The sequence below is a fragment of the Sus scrofa genome, chromosome 8, assembly GCF_000003025.6.
Source record: "Sus scrofa isolate TJ Tabasco breed Duroc chromosome 8, Sscrofa11.1, whole genome shotgun sequence".
In the NCBI taxonomy this organism is placed as follows: domain Eukaryota; kingdom Metazoa; phylum Chordata; class Mammalia; order Artiodactyla; family Suidae; genus Sus; species Sus scrofa.
In genome coordinates this window covers 14,790,571-14,813,854 of record NC_010450.4, presented here as the reverse complement: position 1 = coordinate 14,813,854, position 23,284 = coordinate 14,790,571, and the positions used below count along the sequence as shown (strand labels likewise).

Here is a 23,284-nt window from a genome sequence, read left to right as displayed (position 1 = left end):
CCCCAAATACACTTATATTACTCATTTCAATCATTAGTTCTCTTTCACTTTATTTTCTTTCTTTTTGGGTAAATACCTGGCTGGTTTTTAATTAAGGGGGAGGGGAGGAAGAGTGGCATTTACTCAATGGATAAACATGTCTTGAGAAGTCCTGAGGAATACACTGCAGTTAGAACTGAGTGTGACACATGGCTGAACAAGATACTTCCTCTGCCCTGAGAGCTCAAATACTGCAGGGAAAAATAAAGAAAAATACGTCCCAAGTGCCACAGACCTACCCTCCTAATTCTAATTCTTTTTCTAGCTTACAGATTTCAACATGTCACAACTCTGCTTAAACATGTTCAGTGTTTGCCCCTGAGCACCAGATGAGATTCAAATTCTGCAGCCCTTCCTTTAAGGTAACTCAAGCCAGACTTGCCAGGTTCATGGTCCACTTCCCCTAATTTACCTCTCATTCTCTTTTGTGGCTCTGTGTCTTTATCCCCGCCCTTACCATCTAGCCAGTGTTCTTTCCCAGCCCTCAGCTCCAGGGATGTGTAATTTTCTTTTCAGAGTCACATTCAACTACTTTCCTACAAGGTCTCCCTAAAGACGGAAAGAAGGAATCACACACATACGCTTCTACAGACTGCAATCATCCCACTGTGGTTTGTGTGGTTGTCCTTTCAATGGATGGTAGGCTCCCTGTGGGCACCATGTTTATGGTTACGCAATCTGGCATTTGCCAGTCCTAATACAGCTTGGTACCTAGGAGGAAAGAGAGGAAGAGGCCTCTCATACAATTTCTTTCATTTCTATGAAACGGGCTGTCTTTTGTGTACTGTCTTTGAAAGAAAAATATCACAGTTGTAATTACATATTGAATTTCAGACATCAGAGCTTCTCCAAGATAAAATATGCTCTAGTGAGAAATGGGGGCTTATAAAGAAACTTTTCCCCTATGAAAAATAAAGAAATAAATGAAATGAATATAAAGAGCCACTACTCTTTAGTTCAATTCTTGTTTCAATGCCTTAGAATAAACAAGATGCCTGCTTTCCAAGGATGCTGGTAAGAGGTAGGGTGTACAGACCACCCAAGTCTTCGAATGAAATCCTGCATCTTTATGAATCTGATCTAAATAGTGAAGCTGTATTAAAAGTAAATCTTGCACAGTATAAAACTAAAGTATTCCATATAACAGTACTTCCATTTAAAATTTATCATGAGGATATATCCACTGAATTTTTTGCAAGTATAATATTTGAACTCATGACAAAATATGCTTCATATTAAACTTTAATCATAATGTAGTTATAAGATTTCAGTGAGTGGGTGGATTTTTAACATAATCAAATAGACGATGACAGAATGTGGAGTTCCCATTGTGGCTCAGTGGTTACGAATCTGACTAGCATCCATGAGGACGCAGGTTCAATCCCTGGCCTTGCTCAGTGGGTTAAGGATCTGGCGTTGCCGTGAGCTGTGGTGTGGGTCGCAGACCTGGCTCAGATCCTGCGTTGCTGCAGCTGTGGCACAGGCCAGCAGCTACAGCTCCGATTTGACCCCTAGCCTGGGAACCTCCATATGCCCCAGGTGTGGCCCTAAAAAGCAAAAAAAAAAAAAAAAAACAAAACAAAAAACAAACCAGAATGCAAATTGTGAATTTATGTCATGTAAGAACCATATTACATGTAATCAGATACAAACAGTTGCATAATTCAATAAGCCATCAAATTCACAGCAACAAACCTTATTGAGAGATGAATGTTTGCTTTAAAACCACAAGGTCTTTTAGAGTCAGGTCCTGTTAACATTCCGTCTTGTTCCCCATCACCTACTCTTCTCCCTTGTTCTCTCACCCCACTGGATACACATGTCACTTCCTCTAGTGGGTGTTACACCCCCAACTTAAGCTCCCTTCATAAAAAGGGTCCTTTTTGGACGTGAACACGCTATCTTTGACATCATAGAGCAATTTCTATTCCCATACTCTGAGGCTGGCCCCTGCTTTGCATGGGTATGTCCTTCCATCCTGCCAACAGGGACTGTGTTCTATTAAACTTGAACATTCTGCTTTGCTTGGCATGCAGTAGGCACTGGATAAATGCTTGAAGACTGATACAGCAAAGGACTACCCAAAGTGAGGCCAGAATCTTTTCCTTTCTTAAGTCTTGCACACTCAACAAAACAACTGACATTTGTACTGGGTATTTTAATTTGAGCTAAGTCTTCATTCATACACTTCGGAATAAAATATTACAAATGGAAAAGCTACGAATTCTAGGATATAAAAAAGTTGATTACAATGTGAGTGATAGCACAATTCTGAAATGTGTCATATGCTTCTGCACCCTCTGGCAAAACGATGAAAAGAAACAAACTTTCTCTAGTTCTATTTCTGCCACTTACTAGACATGAAATCTTTCTGTAAAATGAGGTCAATAATATCTCCTCTTACCTCACAGAATACTAATATGAATATGCATTTGAAAAACCTTTCCCTAAGCTGAGCCATAAAGCTTTAGTATTATTGAGTCTAAAAGCTGATATTCAGTGTATTTTTTTTTTTTTTTGCCTGGAAATGATTGAGCCTGATGAACATTTAGCCCAATCACTGTCACGCGTATTGAGGGAGAATTTTCCTTTGAGAAATAAAATATTCATCACTTCTAATTATAAATGGTACTGTTGTCAAGACAACTTTTCTCATGAGGGATAGGATTATTCTAAAATAGTCTTCTTTAACAAATTTTTTAAAAATCTCAGCACTTATTTACAAATGAAAATACATCATCCCTACTAATGTCTCATTAATCAAAATACTCTCAGCAATTCGAAAGAAATGTTATTTGGGAGCTGTTTCGGCAGGGTTCTCTTCCTTAGCTCTACTAGGGAATTAGAATTCATGACACGAGAGCTTAACCATGTAGCACTTCAATTAAAAGCAGGGAGTCTGGAACTAATGCTACCTAAGGAGCAGGCACAGTAGAGTCCGCATGCCCCATTAATGTCTGGCTATTGGGGTAAAATGACAGTCTGAGGCATGAAGAACAAAAGGGTAATTGGATATAACAGGGATCTCATTTCAGCAAACATGAATCTACTTGGCCATGCGCCTATGAGCAGGATTCACTGCAGTCCTGCAAAACAGGAGACATTCTCATACTGAAACTTGCGTAAGATTCTAAGAAAGATGTATCCAAAAGAGTCAATATTCTAAATCATAAAAGTGCAGTGTTAATCATTATTCATAAGTTCATAATAATAAAGTGCGATTTTTAAAGCTCTTCCATACCTCTTCTGATTCTCTCAAAAACCCTGTGAACAAACAGGGCAGTGAGCATATAATTCCACATCGGAGAAAGCAGATTATACACACACACACACACACACACACACACACATACTCTTCAAGGTCTTACATCCAGTAAGGATTCACCCGCTCATTCATTCATTCATTTATCCACATTTTTATAAAGCATCTACTATGTGGCAAGCACTGTACTACGTGTTGAGGAAACACAAAGATTAGTGAGCTCAGTGTTTTAATTAGAAAATTATATAGAGCAGATCTAATTTTTTAAAACTCCAAATTCACTAAGTGCTATGGTATTTTCAGTTCCTAGTGGCATAATGATATTCTAGTGAAGCTCTAGGCATCACGGAAGTTAAGTTCAAAGAAAAAGTAAAGGGAGAGTTTCGCAGAGGAAAAAAAAAATATGTAAAGTTTCTCTTTTGTTAAAATCAATCAATAAGCTGGAAATTTAAAGCTGGAGATGTCCTCCTCTTGAAATATAAAATAAGCAAAATTAGTCATTAATTAGGTATTAAGTACAAAATATACGCCCATCACTATGTTAGTCACTAAATATATGGGAAAATAAAGACCAAAGCCTGTTATAGTTGAGAACACAAAGGGTGTGTGTGTGTGTGTGTGTGTGTGTGTGTGCCTGCAGCCATCGAAATGTGAGATAAACAAATACATTCATCAAATATTATAACCATATATTATATTATAATTAGCTCATGACTGAAAATGTCAAAAAAATTGCACAGAAAACTATGAAATAATATGTATTCTAAGCTGTGTAAACAATGTCCTTGCACAACATAACTCCTTGCTTTTGTCAAGATACGTGTAACTATCAGACTGAAAAGTTGTATAATCTCTGAGAATGTCTTATGACAAAATATCGCTTTATAGCAATACAAATGTAAGCAAAGCCATGCCACTTTCTTCCTTGAGAAGAGACCACAGAACCAAACAATTATGGAAATTCAATACTACCCTAAATGATTCATTGTGGTAGACCTTGCATTTAGTCAAAACTCTTTATTTTAAGGAAAGCAAGGAGTTCCCGTTGTGGCTCAGTGGCAACAAACCCAACTAGTATTCATGGGAATGAGGGTTTTATTACTGGCCCTGCTCAGCGTGTTAAGGATCCGGCCCTGCTGTGAACTGTGGTGTAGGTCACAAACTCAGCTCGGATCCCACATTGCTGTGGCTGTGGTGCAGGCCGGCAGCTGCAGTTCCAATTGGACCCCTAACCTGGGAACTTCGACACGCCACAGGTGCGGCCCTAAAAAGACAAAATAAATAAATAAATGAATAAAGAAAGAAGGAAATAAAAATAAAGAAAGCAAGGTATGTAGTTTTTCTAAACCTCCATATAATAGAGTCATTCGATGTCAACTATTTTTATAAATTTGATTAGCTTAAAAAGCAGAAAAGATACTTCCCATCTTTATTAACCTAACTATAATATACTGTAGCCACAGGACTTTTGTGAGCATTAAAATGTTTCTATTTTCCACAGTGACTGCTACTGTGAAAAGAGTATAAAATTACCTTTATCTTGAATAAAAATATCATACACTTGAAAATAATGACCTTCGTTTCACAGTTTTCTAGGTATGACTATAATAGATTAATAAATTTAGTATTACAGACTAAAAGATAATCAGCACAAAATACTGCATCATCTTTAATGATTATCTGTTATGGGGCCCTGTAGATGACCAAGGAAATGCTAAAATATTTTTGGCTTAAACAAATAGGTAACAGCAATTATGTCCAGCAACTTCAGTAGAATATGGAACTGGCTCCCCCTATTGGGCCTGAAAAGTCCACATTTTGGATGATCACATAACAGATCCTTTAAAAAAAGCCAAAATGTTGTGAGCCACACGGGAAGTCCGACCCCCTTGCTGTACAGTGGGAAAATAAAAAAAAAAAAGCCAAAATGAACAGCATGAATAATGTAAACAAAATTGAAGACCTACGAGCATATTGGAAATCTATACTTGTTTACAGATTTTATTTTCATATTTTATTTTATTTTTTTCATTTTTCTGGATAAAAAGAAACCATGAAAATCAGCACACAGTCATCGGAGAACACTGAAATTAATTTTCAATTTCGTGAAACAGGTAAAATGCGTAAACAAGGTATATAATCTCATGAATGCCACGGTCTTCTTTTCTCAGCTAGAAAACACACATTGGGAGTTCCCGTCGTGGCACAGTGGTTAACGAATCCGACTAGGAACCATGAGGTTGCGGGTTCGATCCCTGCCCTTGCTCAGTGGGTCAAGGTTCCGGCGTTGCCGTGAGCTGTGGTGTAGGTCACAGACGCGGCTCGGATCCTGCGTTGCTGTGGCTCTGGCGTAGGCTGGCAGCTACAGCTCCAATTCGACCCCTAGCCCGGGAACCTCCATATGCCGCAGGAGTGGCCCAAGAAATGGCAAAAAGACAAAAAAAAAAAAAAAAAAAAAAAAAGAAAACACACATTGTCTGTTCAACTGAACACACAGAAAATAAAACCACTGTTGGGCTTCACTAAAAGTTTTATCAGAAAGAATGTTCTGGTAATAAAATGTATTTTTTCCCTTGATACATACATGCATTAGAAAGAACATGTTGGGTTTTGTTTTGTTTTGAAGTGTATATGTTCTTATTGCTCAGAGCAATGCAGAGGTTTATACCTCTTAAGAAACACCTATATCTCTTGAGAATCACTGTTAAGATTCAGCCCTTGCGTGGGTTGTCTTTAACCTGCTTGCCCCAACAGGTCTGTCCGAGAACAAATGGAGTGACAAGGGTGGGAATTAATACAGAGCAAAGAAAACAAAAACAATAAAATCTCTACTTCATTATCATGTAGGATACTAGGGAAAACCCAATACACAAAGCCACTGAAATAAATGTAAAATTACAACTATGAATAACAGCAATTTTACATAATTGAAAAATAATGCAATAAATTATGATCCCCTGTTTGCAATCTAAGAATTCATTATCCACCTCCCCATGATACTGTCTCACCTCAACACAGGTTCTGAGAGCTACTGTAAAAAAACTACCAAGTTTAGGAGTTCCCTGGTGGCCTAGTGGTTAAGGATTTGGCAGTTGTCACTCCTACGGCTTTGATTTGATCCCTGGCCCAAGAACTTCCACATACCCCAGGTATGGCCAAAGCGGCGGGTGGGGGGAGGCAAAGTTTGACATAAATATGGCTTTGAAGGGTGACAGAATGGAAAACACTTAAAAGTCACAACCAAGCTCAAATATCCTCAGCAAAAGCAACCACATCAAGATACTGCTGTCATACCCTAATTGTCTTTTTTCTTCCTTCATAATTTTTATAATGTTACCTTGTTATTTGTCTTAGTATTTGGTCATTTAGAAAGTTGAGGTTAATAAGTCTTATCAAAACTCCAGAACAATAAAACAGTCAATATTGCATTACCTACCGTGAATCTGTTGATGCGACTGCTTTCCTTACAAAGGTCAGGTGAGATAACCTCTGTGGCCCTGGCCTTCACTATCAGTGCACAGGAGGGCCCTGGGATACTGCATAAGCAGAGTAAAAGGGACAAATACTAAAAAGAGTTCCTTCTGAAAACTCTACGAACCATTTTTTTCCAGAAAATGGATAGAAGATATCTATCACCACACCCTTGCCCGCACATATGCCTTTAAAACCCAATACTCAAGCAAGCCTTGGTACTTGTCTTAGATACACAGGGATTAAACAGGCTGTATGTACTGGCCTGGGAACCGAACCAGTATTTATAACATTGTTTCTATGGGAAAACATGTCCCAAATCCTAAATAACTTGACAAACGTTTGGAAAATAATGATATAATTTTTTTCCTTACGAGATATATTAGGAAGACAGTATATAAATTACAGTTGACTTAGAGTCAATTCATGTTGATTTTTTTTTTTTTTTAAATCTCCCACTTTCCCTTCACAGTCTGGTAAAGGAAGGAAAATGCCATGATTTATACAGGTATATAATTTTTGTCTGCAAAAACTCTATGGGATTCTTAAAATTAGCAGAAGAATACGTACTAAATATCTAGCAACCTTAATCTAATTTTACCATATTCGCCCTACCCTATTTCAGTTAGTCCTACTGGCATTTATTAGATTGAAATTTTGTCTGGGGAATCTCAAAAATGCGATTTTCCAGATTTTGCTGGTTAGCAAACACAGATTTTACTGTACTTGGTATCTCTTTTATCTGGAATGAATCGTCATCTGCTGGCAAATTGCTCATTTAAAACATCCAAGTTCTCAGCATTCAAGTTCAAGGGGGAAAAAAAAAAAGAATATTTTGTCTCCAAACTCCGAGGCAATCATTTGAACATTTTAGAAATATAAGATGGTTACAAACAGAAGAATTTCTTCCAAACTTTAAAAATCAGGAAAACATCCAGTTTTACTTCAGATAAATCCTTTACTTTTGAATTTACTACAAGAGCTGGGAGCCATTTTAAAAGAATCATAACTTATAATAGCACTCATCTATTTTTACTCACTATTTCAAAATATTTTATCAAAGCAGGCTGTAATAAAGATTTTTCAAAAAGAAATGGGAACTAAGAAGTACATTAAGAAAGGCATGTGAATTAAGAAAACTGCGTAATGGAGTTCCCGTCGTGGCTCAGTAGAAACGAATCCGACTAGGAACCATGAGGTTGCAGGTTCGATCCCTGGCTCTGCTCAGTGGGTTAAGGATCCAGCATTGCTGTGAGCTATGGTGTGGGTCGAAGACGCAGCTTGGATCCTTTGTTGCTCTGAGCTGTGGTGTAGGCTGGCAGCTGTAGTAGCTCCAATTAGACCCCTAGCCTGGAAACCTCCATATGCCTCAGGTGTGGCCCTACAAAGCAAAAAGAAAAGAAAAGAAAAAAGAAAACTGCATAAGGAAACAGGAAAAGAAAGCCTGGATCCAAGAGAGAAAAAAGTGACACTCAGAAAATCCAGGTATATGAACAGTCAGCCACATTCAAGGACAATTACGAGAGCTTCTGACTGCACCTGTAACATTATGCTGTGTGTACATGCTGAGCTGTCATCTTTGCATTAGTAGAGAAGGGTAATTTCACTTGGACACTGGTACGTCACAAACAGAAAACTTCAAGTTGGAAATGCTATCCTTCCATTCACATTTAGATGGGTTCAATCTATTTGATGAAATCTGCGCTTGGACTTTTCCTTCTCAGAGTTTAAATTTAGTTCACCATACTACAGGGAAGTTTCATTTGTTCATTTCACAGCTGTCCCACCACACTGAGGAAGGGTGGTGCGGCAGCACCAAAGTGGCTTATTTAGGCAGCTAACTCCCAATACTGTTTACATTCACGGAGCCAAGCATTTAATAAAAATTGGATGGAGGTAACTTCCTGAGGCTTACTCAGTATCTATAGTCTAGTATCACAGACTGGAATATAAGGGCACAGTGGGGTTGTTTACATGTCAATCACTTGTCAGTTTCACCCATTCTCTACAAATACCCCTTGTACTTGCAAATTTCTTTACCAATTGCAGTAATTAGAATTTTTAAACACAGCAATAGACACTTTTTCTAAAACTACTAAATTAAATCACCAGCAGACACAAAAGGAAAGGTAATGCCATGGTAACTTTTGTGCAACCAATAAATTACATTTTTTTTAACTTGTTTACAGCACAGGTTACTTTTTTATTTTTGGTTTTATTCTCTTTGTTTAATGCCAAATTCTACTCTCTAGATCTTTTTTAACACTTGGCATTATTATAAGTAGGTGGAGTAATAAAATAAGCAATAACTTAACTAACATCTCTGAGTTCAAAGTGAGAGACTATGAACTTTCTTACTTCTCATAAGTAATTCACTGACAGTTGTTTGATCTGCCAGTATTTCTAGAATGTCTACAGTATGTAAAAGTTTAGTAGACAACAATCAGTAGAAAACTTGTTTGAACATACAACTGTTTCTTAGACATTTTCTTAAAGAGATTTCAAGTGTGAAACAGACGCTCATATAAAGGGAAAATGTAGTTTTACCCTAGAGCATTCTGTATCAAAGAACATGATAATCTGAATATGTAACTCTGCTAGTGCATTATTTTATAACATCTGTCCTTCCTGAGTCTCCATTCTTCTCAAAAGTGATCAGGTTAAGAAAAATCAAGTCTATAAATTTAAGGAGATGTACTCATAATTATGCTTTCTCAACTGAACATAGATTTAAGATGTTTAGAAAAAGATCACTGAGTACAGAAAGAGTGTTTAAAGATACCTCCTTCAAATTCTGAAAATATTTAAGATTTTGTTTGGTTCTATTTTATTTTATTGGGTTAAATAGCTTCTCAGGCAGCTCATATACCTTTCAAGAGGGGTGGAGCAAGGGCTGGATTTAATTGGTAGTGAATACACTGAGTTGGATTGACTGGCTATTAAGATACTGATAGGTCTTCTGCCCAAATGTAAACCTGTGTGAGAATTTCCCCCCCCCAAAACTCATGTACAAATCAGGAATCAAGCACACAAACTGATCTTCCTCTAAACTGAAGTTAAATTAATATTAAACTGGAAATTGGGAAGTATTCACTCCAGGGATTTTCAAATTAAGAGTATTGCATACGAGCAGAGCAGTGTTTCCGAGAAGGCTTTTGGGGAGCCAAGTAGGGGACATCTTATTATCCTTGACGCAGAGAAATTACGCTTAATCTCTGTTCTATATCATGATTTTCAATCAAACTCACTTTTAAATGGAATTCAGTGACAGAAAAATTAAAATTATACACATTTAAGACAGGTTCTTGTGCAACCACCTAACAGTGGTAGTACTGGATATCTGGCCCCAAGCCTTTTGCAAAGACTTTGAAACAAACAATTCTGTTGCCAAATAACCCTGGTCCTTTTGAGCTATTTAGTGTTTAGAACTTTTTTGAAAGGGTGATAGCTCAGATGTTTTAGAAAGTCTGATTAAGTAGCACCTAGACTAACTATCTCTTTCTTCTAAACCTCTCAAGTTTCTTCAAATGATTCTTCTCTGATACACCATCCGGGCCTTTTAATATCCTCAGTGTTTTTCTCTGAGGGTCTTTCGATTTGCCAATGTCAGTATGAAGATGTCACCTCTAATAAGAGATGGCCTATTTGATGGGCCTGAGAAGATATGAAACCCAATCATGACTTTACCTTTTATTACCTAGGGTACTCAATTTTCAGCTTTCTCACGTGTAAACTAAGGTAAGGTATACAAACGAACAGCTCTTCTAGAAAGAATGTTAATGCATACAAATTAAAAAAATATATATGTATATAGCTTCTTGCAAAAGAAAAACATGTGAATTTCCTTTCCCTCCTCCTTAGAACACAAACTATTAGTCAGAATTAAAATCAAAACAAAGCAAATAACCATGGAAGTGAGAATGGAGAATTTAGGAGAAAACTGATACTTAAACATTTACTCCAGTAGCCTAAGGCATTTACTCACACTCCCATGTATGAAATATGAGACAGAGTGGGTGCTAAGGGCTGTGTATATTTACCCGGCTTTATACAGAGCCTAGCGTAACATCCTTAACATGTGAGTACTTTCTAAAAAGACAATAATAATAATAATAACAATAATAATAATAAGCATTGTGTACATTTTTGTGAATTTCAGGTAAGTACCTTTAAATAGCACAAATGCAAACAGTGTGAAATGGTAAGAAAAAGAAGGAAGAAGGATCCAGGTTCCTGGAGCCGGTGTAGACCAGGCAGTACAGAGTCTTAGGAGGACCTCTACACGGGGAGCCTGGAACCATGAGCCACAGTGACGCCTCCTCCACAGGCTGAGTAACCTTGGGCAGGTCATGTAACATCTCTGGCACCTGATTCTTCACTTAAGTTTCTAAGGTCCTTTCCAGCATGGACTTGTGCATATATCCCTATATTCTAATATGAAAACTGAAGGCCACATTAATACATCTATGCCTCTACTTCTTCAAACAAGTGAATAAAGGAACCAAGGCATATGTGCCAGGGAAAAAGGTAAGAAGTATTCCGAACCCTGAACCAAAAGTAGCCCTCTCCCTTGCATAGTTCTATTTCACGCTACTGTTGGTTAAGACATTCATTCACTGGACAGTCACTAGTACCTTTTGTTTTTGTATTTTTAGGGCTGCACCAAAGGCAATATGGGGGGAGACCCAGGCTAGGGGTCAAAGTGGAGCTGTAGCTGCTGGCCTACACCACAGACACAGCAACACAGGATCCCAGCCACGTCTGCGACCTACACCACAGCTCATGGCGACGCCGGATCCTTAACCTACTGAGCAAGGCCAGGGATTGAACCTGCATCGTCAGGGATACTAGTCAGATTCGTTTCCAATGAGCCACGACAGGAACTCCGATAATCCTTAGTACCTTACTTAATCAAAATGCTTTGGAAATTGGCTTTCTTTGCTATATGTATAGGCTTTGCTTAAAGGTTTAAAATTCTGTTCTCTACCAAAAACCACATGCTACACAACACCTATGCAATTTCACTCCAAATATCTCTTTATACGTCCTTTTCTTTTCCTAATGATATCACCCTGAATGAGAACTTTGGACCATGGCATTATTTCTGTGACGGATCTCCAGGCTTCAAGTCTCTCTTTACTTCATTTTACAGTCATAATTGCCTCAGAGATTATCTTGATCAGATGACTCCTGCCTGTCAAATAAAATCTGAAGTTCCTAGCCTAGCATTTCGGAGCCTTTAAAATGGTCTCAATTTAAATTCCTTGAGTGTTTCTTCTTCATTCAATACCACAAACATATGAAATTTTTCTGAGTCAATAAACATACCTTTTAACAATTTCAACAAATGTTATTCTCTCCATGTGAATTTTTTTTTCTCTCTCTCTCCTAGGCTTTGGGAAACTTCAGAAATTCCCTTAAAATGCAATCTCCATGTCACTTTCTTAGATACTGCAGTCAGAGTGATTTTTACTCCTCTAGAGCACCTATGCAACTCACCAATATCCAGGGCAATGATGGAAACCCCATCCCTCTAATCATGGCTGCTGAGAGTAGCAAAAAAAAAGGCTGGGAGGTTGTTGTAATGTCCTCAGAAAACAGATTAATCCATTAGCCAACCATGCAACCAAATAGTCACATTATAACCAGTTTAATATGGAGAAGGGACACACTTATTTAAAGCAACCATCATATCAGACCTCACAAATAAGCATCTGCAATTTTAGTACTGTGAATAAATATGAAAAAGGATTCTGCAGTTACCACGTTCAAAATTCAAAAAATCTATAAAGTGTCTATTGCATACTCTGCCAGCCACTTTCACATATGCTTATTTACTCCTCCAACAAATCTGTGAGTTAGTTATTATTTCCATCTAACAGAAAAAGAAACAGAAGCTCAGAGTGGTTAATTATTTTGTCCAAAGTGGCCGGGCCATGATTCCAGTTAAGATATCCTGAATCTAGGCATATTTGTCTATTTTGTGACCAGAATCCGACCATTCATTCATTACTATCCTATCCCAGAGGCAGAAAAGAAATGAAATAACTGCTTGATATCTAACGATTTAGAGAATGCCAACACATGGGGAAAAGAGGGCTCATCATAAACTACTCCTCTGAAAGGGGAACTGAATTTTCACATTAGGGTGTATGTTTTCCCCAAAGGAAGGTACTGGGATGGATCTGAACAAAGGCTGAGGGCAAACTTAACCACAGCCCCTCCAGGCTCCTCTTCAGCAGAAGCATGGAACAAGGAGTAGACACAATTCACAAGAATGCACACATGCCCCCCCGCCCCCCGCAGTGGTGTGGGGGAGGTCCAGGATGCCATGACCCTAAGCACACCTATCTTAGGGCATCTGAAAATGACATCAAGAAGAAGCTACAAATCAACTTGGAAACTACCATGACATTGGAATTTACAAGTTAAATCGAAGCGCTTCATAATTGTTTCCATTGTGTATCACCAGCAGCACAGGTTTTTTGAGCATATGTACCCACCATTTATAATTTACTCATGTATTTATAAAATAGTATTACAGTATCACTATACTATGAGTATTTCAAATATAGAAAAAAAGTAGAGAGTTTTCAAAGTCAAGAGAAAAACTTAAATAAAAATTTAAATAGATATGTCTCCGATGTTCCCTTGTGAAGCGGCGGGGGGGGTTAAGAATCTGGTGTCACTGCAGCGGCTTGGGTCACTGCTATGGTGGGAAATTCCACATGTCATGGGATGTGACCAAAAAAAAAAAAAAAAAGAAAAGAAAATCCTAACATTTTCTTCCTATATCTAAGGCCATACTATCAAACACAGCATCTCTGTGAAAAAAAAAAAAAAATTTAAAGGTGGCCTCTCAGGAGCAGAAAGAGCCTAATGAGGAAAGAGGTGGCTGGATTTCATCTCCTACCCTTCTCCCCAGCCAGGCACTTGCATGCAGCATCCAACACACACTGCACTTTTTAAGATCACTAAAAAGTGGATTATTTTAAGCAATCTTTGAAGGGTGCATATGCCACACTGAAGACATTGAATTAAATTACAACTGTTTACTGAATGCTTTTTCCAGGAATAATTTTGATATCTGGGGAATATCATACACATGCAAGACAAGCACTCAATCATCTGGAAGACTATGTGTGGTGTGTACTATGCCAACTACCATGCTAAGCAAAGGGCAAACATCTTAGACTAGATTCAGTCTAATTTTCAGCTCGTCAGAGAGACAGATGAGAAGAACAGATAAGCGATAACTGCACGAACCATTAACAGGGGGGAAGGGTGGGAGGATGGTGCTGAGGTCACAGATGAGGGACACATCATAGAGCCTTCAGTGATGTGAACCCAAGTTAAAGTAAATTCTAAGCTGAGCCCTAAAATAAGAGAAGGAAACGAAGATACAGATTTGAGGCAGGGAAGCAGTGGCTGATCCTGAAGACTTGATCATTTATCAGTATTAGGGTTATTGTGAAAAAAGATACATGAAAGAAAATGAGGGATTACTACAAAACACTAACCCTTCTTCTGCAAACTGTAAGTATAATTTATTAGAAACACATGAAAATAGGCTGATAAGACCATGTTTGGTGACATTCACTCAACATGTATTTACTGAGTACCTAGGATATGCCAGACACTACTCAGGCTTTAGGGAACCAATAGTGAGTAAAAACCCATGCTCTGCTTTCAAGAAGCTCTAATGAAGAAAGAACATTCATAAAATAACCATACAAATACTCACGCATTTACAAACTATATCCTTAGAGTATGGAGATGTGTCAAGAGAAGGTGATTAAACCTAGAGGATCGTGGAAGGCTTCCCAGAGGAAGTGGTGTTTGAACTGGGATACGAAGGCTCTAAACAGAGACCATGAGACAATGACCAGGTAGAGGAAGACAGCAGGGAGCTGAGTAGGTAGACCACCGACAGGCCTAGGAATCTGCATATGCAAAGGCCCTGTGGAAGTGAAAAGCAGGGGTTATCTTGGAAACTGAACAGGCCTATGGAGCTGAGCACAGAAAGAGAGGAGGAGGGTGAAGAAAGCAAGATGAAGCACAAGCATGAGGGTTGGGTATGCAGGTGTCAGGCCCACCAAGATGGGGATTCATATCTTCAGTGCAAAGTCATGAACTAAGAAAGTCCTTTACTCTCAGTAGTCATGTTTAACCCCTGCCTCCCTCTCTCCTTTCCTTCAGCAAACACCAGGGGAGCATCTCACCTACGACATGCATGATGCACTATTTCGGATGCTGCAGATACAACAGAGGAGATGAAAGCGTCTCTGTTCTCATGAAGCTCACATTTTAGAGGAGGGGCGGGTCATGAGATCTGTCAAATGGCCTAAGTGATATCTACATCGCAGGGCTGCTGTAAGGATCACAGGAGACTGCATGATTATACAGTTTATGCATGTAAACCATTCAGTTAAGAAAAAAACCTTTATGAGTTTTTTTCTTGGGTTTATGAACTTAGATATGGCAATAAAGCACCCATGTGGATTCATAATGTAAATATTTGGAAGGAGAAAACAGAATATAGATGAAGCAAAGATGAAATAAAGAAATTCTGACCAAGAAAATACAGTTAAGTGCAACTACTCAAAGCAAGCCTGTATTATGTGCGGGGCTTTACACAGATTTTATTTTTAATCATCTCAAAAACCTGGAAGGTAGGTTTTATTATCCCTGCATGTGAAAATGCAACAAAGAAATCAACAACTCTAAGAGGTTCAGTTTTATGCACCTAAACTAAAAGTTGTTATAACAAAAACTTAACAAAATTTCTACAGCAGAATAGAATGAAAAATTAAAATCTAAGTTCTTAACTGTAGTGGACACTGCCGATTATTTCCTCACATCAATCAGTGCCCCTTTCTTTTTCCTGATAGAATTTTAATCTGATTCACTGACCCATCCATCTGAAAGACCAGAGAGATACCTTAACCAGTTTAAATCAATCACTATATGCCATTCTTTTGGCAACTCTTGGTCTAAAGTTATATACTTCACCTAAATGGTTTCAGTTGATTGAAGGAAGGGATTTAGAATCCATTGGGCAAGGGGAAGTGTTTCCTCCCTTCTCGCTGTCCCTCTTTTCCTTCTATTTGTCTCTCCCTTCTTCTTTTTCACTCTTTTTCTCACTGCATATGAACCAGTAGGACTTCAACATGAAGCCATAAACCATGGCAATTTTTGAACTCAGGAGCAAAGCTTTAGGACAAGCTGTTCTTGAAGATGGAAAAAATGAAGAGATAGAAATGAAAAGCTATCTGAACATCTTGCTCCGTGTGATCGTAGTTTTCCTTATTATTGAAGCCAGATTGAGACAGGTGTCAGTTACCTGCCACCAAACGCATATAACTAACCTGCTAACCACAACCACCTATTTCCTGTATTTAAATAGTTTACATCTTATTGAGAAATTGAACAGCACTTGAAAATTGAAGAGCTTTTCTGAAAGCATCCACAATAAGCCGGCTGACATGAAATAGTATCCTGGTTAGAGAGCCTCATCCTGGCATTTCAAAAACTAAAGATAATAAAGTGAAATATTCAAATTTCCAAGCACATGTGGAGAGCCCATGAATTTAGGCAAGTGTTCGCGTTCCTAATAATTGGTGATATTTACTGAGACTTGACTGAGCATAAGCACTTTGCTGGCACCACAAACTCTTCACAGCAACCCAGCAACATAGGTAGTATATTATCTTCACTTAATAGGTAAGGGAACCAGGTAAGGTGAGTGTTTCCCACCCAGCACGCTCTGAAACTAGAGTTTGAAGCCCACCCCACAAAATCTTGGCTTTCTCTACCACCACATGCTGATTCGAGTGCCATTTTTTAAAAATCCTAAAATACATTCACATAACACATTCCCATAATAAACATAATGAAATAGAACAACTGTAAGGATTGTTTGCCTGGACATTGATTTAACAATCTGCACACATAAACATGCTCTGGTTTTGTCAAAAACAAAGGGCTTAAAAATCAGATACAATGTTACTGATTTAAAAAAAATTTTTTTTTTCTGACCAGAGTCTTCTGTTTCAATGACAGAAATGTGACTTGGAGGAAGACTGTAAAATCCTTATTAAATATATTTAATAAGCATTTACCAAACCCCTGCCACAGGCTGAGTTATATGGCAGGTGTTTTGGGAGGCATAAAAATAAAAATGACTTTGAACCTGCCAGCAGAAGCTTGGATTCTAGGAGAAAGAGGAACAAATGCACTATGTTAAAAGGCAACTGTTACATAAAACTAACAGAGGCCTAAGAAAGACTGTGAAGCAGGGCTGCAAAGGGAGCAGGCTCAGATTAAGCTCTCCCAAAAAAGCCTCAGAGAAGAATTCATTTGAATTCATTATGAACAGTCTTCATGTAAGCTCATTTAGTCAACAAAGCAGTCCCAATTTGGGGCCAGAACCTAAGGTGATAGGGAGATAAATAAAATATGGCAGACTCTTGAGACATAAGGCATATTGTTATCAAAAAAAAAAAAACAAAGAAGGAGGAAGAGGGATAGTCTTGTGAGGCTGCTGTGACTTCTAAATGGAGAGCGCTGTTTGCCTGCAGCACTGAGTTAACAGGATCACATTTTCCCGAGTGAAATCAAAGAGGCCTTCCAGGTGGAGGAGGCATGGTCTGGATCTCGGAGAGTAAATAGAAATCTGCTTAGTGAAGAAGGTAGAAGAAATAACAAAAGCAAAAAGTCCACAAGCTCCAAAGTGGCTAACAACCTGTGCAACTCTTCAAGTGCAGGGTATAGTAAGAAAACATCTGGGGTTCCTGTTGTGGCTCAGCGGCAATGAACCCAAATAGTATCCATGAGGTCTCGAGTTGAATCCCTGGCCACACCCAGTGGGTTAAGGATCCAGCATTGCGGTGAACTATGGCATAGGTTGAAGGTGCAGCCCGGATCTGGCATTGCTGAGGCTATGGCATAGTCCAGCAGCTATAGCTCGGATTCGACTCCTGGCCTGGGATCTTCCATACACTGTGGGTGCGGCCCTAAATACACACACTCACCAAAAGAAAATAAAAATAAAAAGCCATCAGGGAATAGGGATAAGGTGGGACTACTGAGGAAACTTGAAGGTGCAGACACTGGTATTAGTAAAAGTTTAGAGAAAAATAACAGTTCTATTATTCACTAGCCTATTACAGTGGGCTAGTAATTCAGTTAACCATTTTAGGCTATGGTTTTTTCATCTATGTAGGCAGTGAGGCAGTGGTATGTATTTGAGTCCCTTTGGATATAATGGGAAAATGCTTTGCTAAATCTAAACTGCTCTCCTTATAGACCAAACAGTTTTTGACTGGGGAAAGGATATAATCCAAACTGCGCTTTAAGAAGATACCTCTGGTAACCCTAGTTAGGAAGTAAACTAAAGACAGGGAATACATGTACTCCAATGCTCACTGCAGCACTATATACAATAGTCAAGACATGGAAACAACCTAAATGTCCAGTGACAGAGGAGTGGATAAAGATGTGGTACATATATACAATGGAATATTACTCAGCCATTAAAAGGAAAGAAATAATGGCATTTGCAGCCACATGGATGGACCTGGAAATTATCATGCTAAGTGAAGTTAGACAGTGAGACACCAATGTTATCACTTACAATGTGGGGTCTAAAAAAAGGACACAACAAACTTCTTTGCAGAACAGATACTGACTCACAGACTTTGAAAATCTTATGGTTTCCAAAGGAGACAGGTTGTGGGTGGGGGGATGGGCTGGGGGTTTGGGATGGAAATGCTATAAAATTGGGTTGTGATGACCATTGTACAACTATAAATGTAATACAATTCATTGAGTTAAAAAAATAAAATCTTTATTAAGTCAAAAAAAAAAAAAGACAGGGAAAGGAGAGGGTGAATGGGTGTGGTTGTCAGAAGGCAGAATCAAGGGAACTTGAGAGTGGGGATAAAGAAGGAGGAAATGAATCAAGGTGACACTAAGCTTCAGCTTTGGATAAGTGACAGGACGAATGGGAGACAGAGGGGGACAAGCTTCCTATAAGCACCTATGCACAGTTAACAATGCATCAAACACAGTGAGGATTTTAACTAGATTATAAGGATCATGGCTTTTGCAGTATTTTTATCTAATTAAAAGAAATGCTTGACTCCAGTCCAGTTAATACACGTGACAACAAGCATTGCACTGTAGTCAAATGCCAGCCTGCTACTTGGGCAAATTACATCATCTCTCTGGGATCAGTGTTCTCATCTGCAATTTGGTTCACCTTCATATTGCTGAAAAGCAAATGAGTGACGGTGAATACGAATAAACCTCCTGTGCAGTATACTGAATCTATGAAAGCTGCTCAGCTGACCCCAACATTTCCCCCTCATCACATCACCTCCTTCAATCAGAAAGTATTCCTCTTCGTGTGATGAAGGCTAGAGTAAAGCATCGAAGTTTCTACAGAGTTGTTCTACAGCCTGCCTCCAGCCATACACAGGAACTGTCAGTGTGCTTATCCCATGGGGGAAAAAAATGGTGTTTTGATTCGAAGTAGGAAAAATCACAGTGTAGTATGGTCTCCTGAGTAGTTTGTACAAGCTACAACTGAATCAAGATTATAGGCAGAGCACACTCCCTGGGTACAAATTTCAGTCTGCCTGTTAAACGGTCTATCAGGCCAGGATCGGCAGAGGGATGCTAACCTTTGTTGCTGCTGATGGACCCACCACCACCCCAGCCACAAGCCGCATCACTGACTCAAGCTCGCTATCTCGCTCTCCTTGATACACTTCCCTCCCAGCTTCCCAGCTGAGCTGTCATGATTCACACTGTCTCTGTAGGGCTGGATTTGCTAAGATAAGATAATGGCCTTTTATGTGCAAGCACTGTGAATTCCTCTCCACCCCTTGCTCAGGGAAGACAATTTAAGTGGAAAGGAATAAATTGCTGGATTTAATACAGTGACCAAACACAAAAGCCTAATAAAAATGTCAGAAGTACATGCTCTAGAATGGCAAAGAATTGTGGAAGCACACTAAACATGTCGGTTGTGCCTTAGCAACTCAAGTAAGGATACAAAAATGATGAGATGAATCTAGCGGCCCCAATTGCTTTGTATCACTTTAACAATTTTAATTTTGTAGTAATTTTGTAGCCCTATGGCTTTATTTGCAAATTAGACAAAATTGCACACACAAATGTATAAAAATATTACTCGGAAATTTATAAATAGTATCGAAGCCACTGTAGAATAGCCTTTTCTAGACACTCAAAATCACAGTGAGGAAATTGGTATGAAAAGCCACTTATGTACAAGTGCATATCTTATTCTCATATAAGAGATGCTAATTGAACAAGTTTACTAATTGCCAATCTCTTTAAACTTAAACACTATCAAGGGAGAACAAATGGAAAGATATTAAGAAGTTAAAGCTTCAAATGCTTTCTGTAGAGCATCTGCCATGAAAGATGACTATGGATCTTTTGCACTGCCTACACTTTTACTTCAGCTTACAATTATCTGCGAGTCCACTCTATGTGAATATGGCTCTATGGTGAATAGAGATGAAAATGCCCAAGCCCTCCAGGGGTTTGTTAACAAACTAATAACAAAATTAAACCTTTTCTGCAATATACTTACTTAGTCAAATATCTTTAACTTCCTAGGCTTGAGGTGTATGGATTAATCATGTTAAAAAGTAATTAAAAATTCTGCATATTGAAAGGTAGGTATGACATAGGGACACAAAAGAAGAACCCCACTTGCCAGGTGGGGTGGTAGCACCCTCTGAATGACAGCAGTCTCTACGGACAGGAAGTAAAGCAGTGCTGGTGAGTAGCAAAGCCAGGTGAAATTTCAACATTCCAGAAGCAGGAGGGGGAAGATAGAGAATTCCATGAAAAGGGAGAACTTCTGAAACATGCAGGAAGAAAAAGGAAAGGATAGCTTGTAATGTGACTCTGAAGAGTTAGGCTTCCTGGTCTGGGGTGGGGGGGATTGAGGGGGACAGCCAAAAACTAGAAAACAATAACAAATGATTTTAATAAATGGTGGTAAATGTTTTGTTTTCCTCAATCCATTTAAGAGTGGTTTGACTTATGAAAAATATTTAACATCACCTGAACTCTGTGGCAGATGCATTTCATCTTCCGTCCTTCTCCATGACTCTGTGACATTGATCTCAACGAAGATGTTACTGAAGTGGAGAGGTTAAGTAATATGCTCCAAGTCACACAGTTAGGAAGCTTGGGAGCTAGGATTCAAATCCTGGCAGCTTGCTACAAAACCTATATTCATTCATTCAATAAATATTTATTTCTTGTGCACATATGACTATGCTCTGCCTTCATAAAACTTACATTTTAATTGAGAGGGACAGACATCCAGATAAATAAATAAAATACAAAATAGAATAGATGGTGATGGAGCCTTAAGAGAAAAAGGAAACAGGAAAGTGGGAACAGAGGGTTGGAACCCACAGAAAAGAACCCCAACTATGACACAATGGATTATTTTTAATGCTTTTAATAAAATCCAAAGACTATACCTGTAAATATTAGATCATCTGAAGTGAATTATTTCTATTAAGCCCATTTCATCAGGCTTTGAAGCAGTTTTGTTTTAGCCATAACCTGGTGTTTTATTTGATATTTTCTCTTGATATTTGATATTCAATATAAATAAGAATTGGCAGTCAAAGCAACCTTCTGGGACAAGTAACAGAAGGCACCACAATTTTCAGTAATGATCAGTATCCGTATTGTGTTGAGAAGCACCTATCGGTATACGAAAAAAGAAAAAAAAAAGTGTCTTAGGATATTTTAGTACTACTGGTTTCTTTTCTCTTCCCCCTGTCTCTAACCCCATCATATCTAAGTTATTTTGCCACTGAGTCCCAGAGACATGGGTTTTGACAACAACAACAACAAAAAACAAAAACAAAAACAAAAACAAAAACAAAAAAAAACTGAAAACAGGCAACGCTACGTTGACCTCAAAGCCATTACCCATCTCCAAATTACACCTAAAACACTTCTGGCCTCAACACTCTCTGTAGAGTGGGAAAGATCCCTGCAAGTTCACACTCAGTGGAGACAACACAGACTTGCCTGTGTAGCTAAAGCATGTGGTGCACAGCAGGCTTCAGGTGCTACAATGCCAGAAGCAGGGGAGGGAGAAAGGGTTAAGTGATATAATGTTCTCAGTCAGTAGGATAGAGCTGAGTGGTACTGTGTGTGAGAGAGAAATTTAGATCCCTTTGTAAGAATTTCAGTATCTTACTTAGCACCAATATCTGCGTATATGTGTGTATATATACACACACATATGTATGTAAATATCAAAGCTAAAGTACCAAAATTCTCACACGAGGATCTAAGTTTCTCCATCCCTAGCATTACCAAAAGATTCCCAAGTTTAGTTTCTAAGGTAGGCTGAAAAGACCAGATGGATCAGTCCAATACACTGAAAAAGCTGTTAACCTGATGATGTCGATATGAGAAAGATAGTATTAAACCTCGACCCCCTCATACCTAAAATAATTTCTATTTTTTAAACCTCAAGCAGCATTAATGAAAAGTAGCTACTTTTTTGGAACAGCAAAAGGCTGCTCTTGCTTTTTTGGATTAACTGGTGTTGGCAGGGGTTAGGAGAGAGGGGGGCGCTGTATAGTCAAATAACTTTGAGAGACAAAATTTTAAACAGATTTTTTTACTGCAAGATGACTTGGAGATGGACACACAAGTGTGCATTGCAGTCGCCGCAGAGAATATGACTTTCATTACTTCCCAACACATCTGACCACACAATGCTTGTCTCTTGGATCCCTGGAGAGCACACTTTAAGGAACCACTGCTTTGAAACACAGTGCATCTAAAATAATCAGCATAACAATAAATTCAAGGCACTAAAATAACTTGTGGTTGAGAACTGGGGGGAAGAACTATACTTAAAAAAATTTAAATCTGAATCATCTTATAAAAATACAATGAAAGTAAGTACCTTGCAACAGATATCACATGAATGGTATGGAGAAAACTTTTATCTGGAAATAACTAAGTCTAGCAAAACAAGTTTATCTACACTATAAATGTGTAGAAAAACTATTCATAACTTTAATAGTATTATTCAACTAGATAACTTTATTTAGAAAATAAAGCAATATCTGGACTCTATTATTATTGATTTAAATTATTCTTCCCTTTAAATTAGAGTACTGTTTTTGAATGGGAAATGGATGAAGAATAACACTTAACCATTTAAATAACATTCTGTTATATTTACAGCTTTTTTTGCCCCTCTGTTATATTTAGTTCAAATTCTTCATCCGATTTTGATCTAGTATCCCATTCTAGGCAACAGAAGGATATCTGATAACTCGGAAAATGACAAAACAACATGTTGATAATAGTGGCACTGCCCATTGTGTAATACTTTGCGTAAGATTGACAAGAATAAAAGAAAAAGTTTTTCCAGACCCTCTCAGGTGAAAACTCTTGCCCTAAAATCTGATGACTGATACACTTGGT

At 38.3% G+C, this 23,284-nt stretch overlaps 1 protein-coding gene across 1 annotated transcript in view; it reads right to left on the bottom strand.

The window, feature by feature from the left end:
- Positions 1-23,284, bottom strand: part of SLIT2 (slit guidance ligand 2) — a 391,090-nt gene that overhangs the window by 335,661 nt on the left and 32,145 nt on the right.